This window comes from Ceratotherium simum, chromosome 1 (assembly GCF_057802395.1).
Source record: "Ceratotherium simum simum isolate JZ-2026a chromosome 1, ASM5780239v1, whole genome shotgun sequence".
In the NCBI taxonomy this organism is placed as follows: domain Eukaryota; kingdom Metazoa; phylum Chordata; class Mammalia; order Perissodactyla; family Rhinocerotidae; genus Ceratotherium; species Ceratotherium simum.
In genome coordinates, this window is record NC_141900.1 from 74509234 (window position 1) to 74519596 (window position 10363).

Sequence of the window (10363 nt, forward strand, 5' to 3'; positions counted from 1 at the left end):
AAAGTTTGAGATGTTTTGGGGACGGCCTGGTGGTGTAGTGGTTGAGTTGGCACGCTCTGCTTTGGCAGCTCGAGGTTCACAGGTTTGGATCCCGGGCGCGGATCTACACACAGCTCATCTAGTCGTGCTGTGGTGGCATCCCACATACAAAATAGAGGAAGATTGGCACAGATGTTAGCTCAGGGACAACCTTCCTCAAGCAAAAAGAGGAGGATTGGCAATAGATGTTAGCTCAGGGCCAGTGTTCCTCACCAAAAAAAAGAAAAAGTTTGAGATATTTTAACATGAATTCATCACTACATCTAATTAAATTCATTGTTCTTTATTCTGCCAAATTAAATAAACAATGTCCCAGATATTACTTTCCAAAAAGTATTTGAAGTTTACCTACTGAACAACATATTTCACCCTGTTTCTTCAATAACATACAAAGTTTCATTTGTACATGTTTCAATATACTATGAAACTAAATGTAAAATAATCCAATTTTAAAATTAATGCCAAGTAATGCAAAGGCTTTTGATTGCTAGTCTATGTGTCTCTTAAGGCTATTGTTATAAGCTTAATTTAATTTTTAATTATTTTGTTGTAAAACAGGGTCATTGAAAATCCAAGCAATTATTAAAAATACTTTATGGGGATTACTTTTAACAGGAGAAACTCCACTAATGTACTATGTAGTATCAAATGTGTTCTTGGTAATCATTTCATATTTCAGTTAGTTACAAGCATATTCCATTTTTAGCTGCATTATGAAATGCTAATAACAATACCATTAATTAGTAATACATATTCATTGAAATTTAGCAACTTAAAGACCTATCTAGCCTCATACTTGTATTCTCTTTTGGGACACATATTCCAGACTTAACATCACATCCAGCTATAGATAGTGGGAATAAGATCACGTAGCCAGCCTCATGCTTTTATGACAGAAAATGAGAACCAGAAAGTACATGCGTCTTTTGTCCAACATGACCAAGCCAGAAGGATGATCAAGGACTAGAACTCAGTCTTTAGACTCTGAATCCAGTGAATACTTTTTCTACTACAATTAAAGTCTATTTTCAATAATGTAAATATAGAACAATAATTCGATAAAGATAAACTATTTTTATCAAATTAGATAAAGATAAGGGATCTATAGTCTTGTTTTCCTTTCTAAAGTTACTTACTAGCCTTTATTATGTTAATACCACATATATATTTATAAATTGATTTGTTTAGTCAAATCTGCTTCAGCAATTAATTTGATTAATTAAATGTCTAAATTCTTGGTTAACAAGAGTGGCTTGTCAATTCATGTTAAAATAACTAATCAAACCTGTTGCTTGTTTATAAATAAACACATTTACTGGGTGAGAAAATATTTTATTCTTCATTCTATTGATTTGGTGCAGATTGAGCTTCTGAATGAGGCCGTAGTCAATTCTTAGGGTGTTGTAATAAACTCAGGGCAATTTTTTTTACATGACATCAAATGACCACTTTGATTCAATTTTCATCTTTCTGCTAGTGACTCTGGCATCATGTTTCCAAAGAAGACAGTGTGTTCTGGATGTCCTTTTTTCACTTCTGGAAGTCATCACGAGGAAGGAAAGTTGGTATTGTTTGCCGTCTGGGAACTCAGGGCTGGAGGAGACACAGGGAAATTAGGGTAATAGCTCACATGAAAAAGTAAACAGAGAAAGAACAGATACAAAAAGGGTGAGAGAAAAAGTAAGAAAAGAGAATTTTGTGTATCACCATTATATAATTTTAATAAAAATTTCACTTAGTTATGCTGCTTTGCTCCAAAGCTTGGAAGCAATTTCAACAACTAAAAGATAACTTTGCTGTCATTTAAATGTTGATCTAATCCTATGTGTGTTAACAGTGGCTATCACATGAAGAAGTCGATGCCAAAACAAAGATATGTGTTACAGAAACTAAACATATCGCTTCTAGCTAGTGTTTTACTACTGAAAAATGTCCAGAAATTATTAGTGAATAGTCAATTCTCTATGCTCCTCTAAGGGGCTGAAGCTCCCCCATGTTATTTCAAATGCTCACTTCTCTGGAGATTATGTGATAAATGAGGTTGGGGTGGATAAGAAGTGATTTAGCCACCTCTAAAGATTATTTTCTCTGGCGCATCCAAATTGTCTAAAGTAATTTTTTCCTTGGAAATAGATTTGGGTTTATTTTATACAGAGGAGGAAATTCTGAAAAAAAAGGAGAAGAAAAAAGAAGCACACGTCAAAGATTAAATAGTGCAGCAGAAGGATTCATTGCCTAGGTAACTTTTTTCTTCTCTCATTTTACTTTGCGATAAGTTCTCAATGGACTGATTCATTTAAGCTATGATTTTTATTCATATTTTTAAGCTGTTGGACCTGATGTTGAAATCTCCCTTGTCACCAGTTAGACTTACTAGTTTTAATGATTTGGGTTTTAAATGAAGGTCATTATATAATATCCTGCATTGCATGCAGATTATAAAGTTCCTGCTGGCTTTGCCTTTTAATTAAATTATTCTTTCATGTGGAATATAGGAGTAGAAAAGTCCATCTTATTTTTATATAGAAGGGACTCTATAGCCAAACTTTTATGCTTTATTACTAATGAATATTTAAAATAATATTCTTGAATAAACGTTGATTGGGTCTAAAAGAATTATTTGTTTAATAAATATTTTCCCCCACCCAATTCAATTACCCACATTCTGCAGATAATGTAATCCAACATATGACTCTCTCTGTCTCTCTCTCTCTCTCTCTATATATATATATATATACATATATATCCTCTATCTTGTCCTTGGTTTTCAGACATTTCTGACACACAGCAAAACAAAAAAAGAACCAAGAGAGATAAGACTTAATAGTGAATCTGTTGCTTAACACTCCAGAAAAAGTGAGTAACCAAAAGTCAGGGAAAAGGGAAGAGACAAGTTTACTGGCAGGAGCAGAGTGATGGGAGAAGCTCTGTGGGGAAAGTCCCATTGCTCTGGGTTAGGAAGACTGGCACATTCCATCCAGCAGTTCAACTCACTAAGATGCACATCCACCATGAGGGGAAAAGGGGAGAAAGTCACTGACTCTGGTTGGAAGGAGAGCCTAAAACGCAGTATCTGGAGCAGAATCTGCTGGTCCATGTGCTAAGGATGGAGAGCCAACAGTGACAGCAGTCTTGTTAAGTGCATGGAGTATTTATGGGCCATGGCAACAATGTTCCCAATCTGGATTGGATTATAGCTGTTAGGACCACCTCAGCAGACCAAGAATCCATGTATGAGATAGAGGAAACTTACCATTCTTGGGTTAGAAAGTGAACACAAAAAGCCAAACAATGAATCATGATACCAGGAATAATCCATCAAGGAAGTCACATTTCAAGGCCAAGGAGTTAAAAATCTCCCTAAATAGACCTATCGTCTTAGAAAAGTTGAAGGAAAACTAAAAGGAGAGTTAAAAAAGTGAATTTCTGGAGAAAAGTACAGCAGGAAAAAAAGGTCTTTTTCTTTCTTATCTGTTGCCACCTTGAACTGTGTTATAAATCTTGACCAGAAAGGTCGTAGATGACATCTGAATGCTTTTAAAATCTTCCATTTCTGAAAGTTAGTGCTCTAACCTCTCTGGATGGTCTCTGCTATCTGGAATAATAAACAGTTGTTGGGTGGCACCCATAAGTCAGGATCCTGATTAGACTATCAACTTGCAACGTCCCTGCATGCAACTCGCTTAACTAACACTGTCTGCATTCTGTAGGATTGACAGTCTGAGCTTCAGTCTAGAAATCGGGTACCTCTGCATCCACTTGATGACTAATGATGCAGGGCCCCTTGTTTATTTGCTTTCTCTGAAATCTGATCCTGTTTTTCGGCGCCCCTTTCTGTGTCTGATATAGAACTAATTGTTGGCAGATGTGGCAAGTATTTTGAGCCAAGATATAGTATTTGTTTGCACTGTCTGAGTTTTCAGCCTTAACCAATGTCAGGTCCGTGCAGCTGGTTTCTATCAAGGCTCTGTATACCATAGACCATCCACCTGACAAAACAAGATTTGCTCATGTGACCTTCATGTGAAAGCTTTAAATATGAGAATTCCACCAAAGTAATAGGGAAATTTTGTTGGAAATTCCTAATAAAATTAATGAATGGCTTAATTTAGTTTTTATTTACATGTAAATGACTATCTTGTAATATACTAGTAAAATGTGTCCTTTAAAAACAATTTATTAAGATTTATGGTTTTAGCTCATCATGAATTTTAATTTTAGGCTTAAAAATTACGTTAAATCCTTAACCTCTCTATAGGCATCCCTCATAAAACGAAGCTTACAAACCACTTTTTAGCCTTAGTGAAAAAATGTGATCTCACAGTCAAAAGTACAGTAAACAGCATGAGTTGGATCCAGCACACTAATTTTGTATTAACATTGCTTTCTTTACTGACAGGGGCTTCACTTTCCCCTTACATGCCAGAATCAGTATGGTGAATTATTTTCATGACCTTCCTCGTTGTTTTAAATAAATAAAAGATTAGCATTTCAGCCACCCTGTTTATATTAAACTACAAATTCCATAAGCCACAGTAGTGTTTGTGTTTTCAACTTTCATGCATTTCTTTTCGTGGGTGCATGAGTTCATTTGATTTGTTTCAACTACCCAAAATATTTTAAGAGTACTGCACTGTGGAGAAGTATTTATTTGAAGTAGTTGTGGATAATTTGCAAACTGTATGATAATACAGTGGTCTTGACTAATGAAACAGACAGGCTTTTATTCTGTAGTCTCCCTGACACTGCAAGAAATAAAATCTCAAAGAGACTTAAGCTTTTATTAAGATTTTAGTTTTGGATTGTATCTACTCCTTGGGTTGTAATGCATCTAACATAATGTGATTCAAAGGCAATTTTACCTGTTTTTATGCCATCTATGTAGTTACAAGATACTTTACAGTGCTGTGGAAAAAAAGTGGTCTGAATCTGAAAGCCTTACTAAACAATACATTAAAAAAGGCATATGGTTAGAAAAGCACAAAGTAAAAGGAATCTCACTTTCAATTTTGGAAAATGTTGAAAATAAATTTATTTGGGAAATTTTAAAATATCATACAATACCAAATATAAGGTGATCATGAAATAGGGCAACTCCCCAGTTTTCCAATGAGAAGATTCAATTAAAGCCTTTTTCAGTGAATTTGAATAGACAGATACTTAGGGATGCAAGTGAGGTAGTCAAATGTCTACTTATAATATTTAAAATAATTACCTTCCTTACACATATTTAAAAATTCATATTATATAAAATAATGGAGTAATTATGAATATTGATTTATTCCTCTAATTTCATATTAGTTTTTTAATTCTTCACATATACCTTTGACCTCGGTCTCTTGGTCATCACTAGAGAAAGTTTTAAAGTCTTTAATTTTTCCAGTGAATATAATTTTTATATGGTATATGATATATGATTGCTTGTATTACAGCAATTTTTTCATTCCTATATGAACTGTCCCTGTGGAAAGTATCTCCCAAAAGACAAGAACCCCTGAGCTTAACATTAGGACATATTTTTCATTGTTGTTTTGATCTCCAAATCATAAAGTACAACATTATTTTTTAACTGAATCCAATCCTATTGAGAAATAAAACTCTGTTCAATTTCTGTTCCTTCTTTTATAACAATCCCATCAGTTAACCTCTAAGGTAGTGCAAAGCTAGCACTGATCTTAAAACTAAGAAAGGGACTTGCCAAACAGAACGTTGATGTTCAAAATAAGATAACTGGGAAAACGTCTATATTGTGAGATATTGTGTAAGTGTTCAAATGTAAATCAACTAATTCTCTCCTTTTAAAAGATAATGAGGAGATGTGAATCTCTTCTTATATTCAGCAATGCACAGTGCATTCTTCCTCCAAATCATTTAATTATCTAAGTATTATTTTAACTGCCTAATTACTGCCAAGATGAGTTACTTTAAATTTTGTTTAAATATATATCTATTTATTAAATAGGCAACACATTCTTGTATCTAATATTCAACGGTATTGAAGATATATAGTGAAAATTCTCCCTCTTATCCCATCTGCCCCTTATCCAGTTCCCTGTCCTGAAAGCAGCCAATATTATCAATGTTTGTGTAACATTCCGGAGGTATTTTAAGCATATATGAACCAATATGTATATATATTATTTACTGTCCTTTTAAATACTAATTGTCACTGGCTGTGCATATTAGTCTACATCTTACTTTTTTACTTAATGTTATATTTTGGAAGTAATTCCATTTTATAGGTTATTGCTAATATCTTGCTCGTACAAATGATACTGCAACTAAAAATGGGAAAACAATCTTCTATATATGTCATTTTGCAGACAAGTGTGTATACCCATAGCATAAACTTTTGGAGGTGGAAATCCTGTGTTGGAAGGTAAAAACATTTGAAAATTTGGTAGAAATTGCCACAATGCTTTCCCAATAAAGATTTTTCCCAATAAACAGTCCCATCAAGAATTTTAGTGCCTTTCCCCTCTCCATAGTAGAGTTAACATTTTTTAAAGGGTTACATGGTAGCAGTTAACATTATTAATAAAATTAAATATAGTTCAATCATGAAGGTACAATTGGAATAAGGCAATCGGAAAAAATACACCACTTCTCTGAATATTTAATAGTTAAGAAATAGCTAAAATTTATGACAGCCGTGAGATGGTCAAGGAGCGCTGTGAGCGTTGGCCAATAGGCTTTTCGTCAATAGTTTACATAAAGGGAGAAATAATACTTTGAAAATATGAGTCAGAAAGTGACTGAAGTATCACAAGTAGATAACCAGCACTGCCCAGACTTCACATCTTACTTAATCATTTGGTATAATTTTAGACTTTTCATGTACGTGACATCATGTTTTATCATTGATATAATCTCTTAAAGGCTTACCAGAGCAATATTTAAATTGGCTAATAGCATGACAAAATTGGAAACATCATTAATTAGAATACTATTTACATAATCAATTTGACTGTTATAATTCCTACTGCTAAAGGTAACCTGTTTGAATTTCTAGAAATATTTTGGTTTTTCTTAATATTATAGTTTAATAGTTTAGCACATATATAATTATATACTGACAACTGCAATCAAGTAATAGAAACTCACACAGCTACTTACTGTTTTGTTTTCTTTCCAAGGAAGATATAAATTAAAATCTAAACGGTTAATTTTCTAATAATTCTTCCTGCTGTGAATATTACTTTAGCTCCATGTCGAATAATAATATTTATACATATTTGTTGATTCAATGAATAAATTTAAACTAGCAGTTGATCAGTTAAGTCTGTCATCATACACAAACTGTTTATATGAGTTTACTCTAAGATGTTTCTCTAGTCAAAACGGTCTATATGTATGGAGAAAGTGAATAAAAGGGGGTAAATACGCTGTTTAAATGTTGAACAAATAACCAATTAACTGACTTATTCAGCCTTTATCCAGTTAGCGTAATAAAGATACTATTTCAAAACATGTACACTTTGAAATCAGATCTTCTTGTTACAATAGTAATAAATGTTCACTGCAGATATTTTAAGAAACACAGACACAAACAATGAAAGTGTAAATCCTGTGCAACACCACTCAGCACATGCACTGCTGAGCAGTCTGTGAATATCGTGGTATATCTCTAGTCCTCCACTGTTGGGTGGGTTGAGAGAGGCTTTGGTCCTGCTCCCGGTCTGCTAAGTAAATGCTGCATCGAGGGCCCTGACAAGCGCAGTGGAACCTCAAACTCACCAGCTTCCGCTCCCACCTGCCATGGTGCTGCCTTAGCTCTCAGACTTGCTACCTGAAAGCTCCAACTGCACCCTTTCTCTGCCAGGTACCCACTCTGAACCTTGTAGGTTCTTCTCACTAGTGACAGGGATCTGAACTTGTGTCCAGAACATCTAAGTGGGCTGTGGGCTACATCTTTCCCTCTGGTCCGGGACCAGTGGTGGCTAGTCCTCCTGACCTAGTCCCTGGTTCTGACTCTATTCCAATTGTCTGCTGGGGCTGTAGCTTCTTTAGCTCTTCCTCAAGCCCTTGCCAGCTCCTTTAAGTTCTGGATCTGGATCCTATCTTTGAAATCCTTCACATCACCTTAGATGGATTTCTTTGTTCTGTGACTTGTTCAGTCACCTCATGTTGAGACTTCTTGCCACTGCCTAGAAATCACATTGACAGGCCCCCACAAGTGATTTCGGGTTGGCAAGACTCTTCAATGTCAGCCCACTTTGAACTTGAATATTTCTGCATTAATTTTAGCTTGTGGTTTGAACTGTCCCAACCCTTTGTGTCTGTTGGATTTCCTCAACTCTTGGTTGTAAGAGTCTCAGGAAACTTCCGTTTTGCCTTGGGGCCATGGCAGCAAAAAATGCTAGTGAGCATCATGGGCCCTGCCTAGGTATTTATAGCCATGACGCATGGACTCCCACACTGATCAGGCATGGAATACAATCTATCCTAAAAATTAAACATTGCATATATGCATCCCAGTTAATCTGTTTATTCCAATGCTGGAAGCTAATAACTCTAATTTTAGGGTTAGTATGGAGGGTTCCTATATGGTGTAAATGTCCCAATTTCTAGAGCTATACCCCAAGGGACAATTCCAGAGTTTAAGAATTTAACCCTCAGGGATGTTCCTAGTTTGCAAAGGAAGTGGAATGACCTCTGGAGGTAGAGGCATAAAACTCCTAGACTGAAGAATACACATTACAGAACTCTGTAAGATCAAAATGGACAAATTTGAGAGGACAGTTGAGAGACTGGTAAAGGTATTCCTCAACCATCTTGCTAAAGATGACATTAGGTAAGAAGCCTCTATTTGCAGAGTTAGTCTTTGCTCTCAGCTTGATCTTTTACCTTTATTCCCTTCTTCTTAGGTACCATCTTCAGTCAGACCAACATCCTGGTTCTCTTTCTTCTATCCCTGATTTTCTTTTTTTCTTTGCAGGGAAAGAGTCACCCTGAGCTAACATCTGTTACCAATCTTCCTCTTTTATTTTTTCCTCCTCAAAGCCCCAATGCATGCTTGTATATCCTAGTTGTAAGTCCTAGTTCTTCTATGTGAGCTGCTGCCACAGCATGGCAACTGACAGACAGGTGGTGTGGTTCTGCGACAGGGAAATTAACCCAGGCCTCTGAATTGGTGAGAGTGCCGAACTTTAACGACTAGCCCATCAGAGCCGGCTCTGATTTTCTATTTTATCTCTTTTAGATAAATTCTGCTTATTACTGTTTTCTTTTGTGAGTAGCCTCTGCCTAGCCATACACAGCTAAAAATGCAGTTTCTACCTCTGGTTGCCTGTCTAAGTCTTAACCTAACCCACTGCTTCTGATGATGGAATTGCAACACCTACAATAGATCTTGGCTATGCCCCTCACATCAACTCTGACTCGGCCAAAACTTTCTGGGCATTCAGGATAGCAGAGACATATTAATAGTCCTGGCTGTCTATATTTAGAAGTAATTTAACCTACTGATGGCCGTAAGCATATTGGAGGGAAAATAGAATTCTGTCAAAAATCTGAGGATTTTTAAACTAGCATTTTGTTCAGAAGATTTCTTAGTTTAAATTTTTCCAAATTAATAATTCTCTTAGTCAACCATATTATTTTAATGTAGCAGAAGTCATAGCTGTCAGGATATGAAATAGTTATGTGAAGCTAAGTTCTGCAAAAAAATCAAACATTTTGATTATTTTTCATAAATGTGCAGAGAATGTAAGGGTTAGACTTTAAAAAACAAAATGTAGGGATGTTTTTATAGCAATCAATAGAAATTAAGAATTCTCAACCCTTTTCTTTCTTCTCTTTGATGAAATTTTGCTAGGTTAGAAGAAGTTCCACTATGAATAAGAAGACATTCTGAGCATTCAGAGGACTGACACATTAGATAATTTTTTCCTTTGCTGTTTGGTCCAGGGTCCGTAAAAAATTGATGTTCTCTTCTCAGATAACATGCTTATTTTTATCTACATGAAACTCATTGATCTCCTTCCAATTTGGTGTTAACCTCTTCATTCCACTATCATTCCCAAGGTAATGAATGATATTTTCATAGGCATGGCTAGTAATCAATATAGACAAGCTCTGCTCATTGATCTGAGGAAGACCTTTGATCTGGAAAATCACCAATTATGGCTATTTAAAGTAAATTCAATTGGATTAGGTAGAACAAAAAAGAACTGGTATCTATAGTACTCTTTAATAGTTTTAAAACCTAGAAAGACACAAAGTTAAATATAAGGTCTCTTAAAGAATAAGGGTTAATTTTCATTCTTTCAATTTTAAATGAAGATTTTCCTGCACATTCTACTTTATTTCTGAATTTTTTATG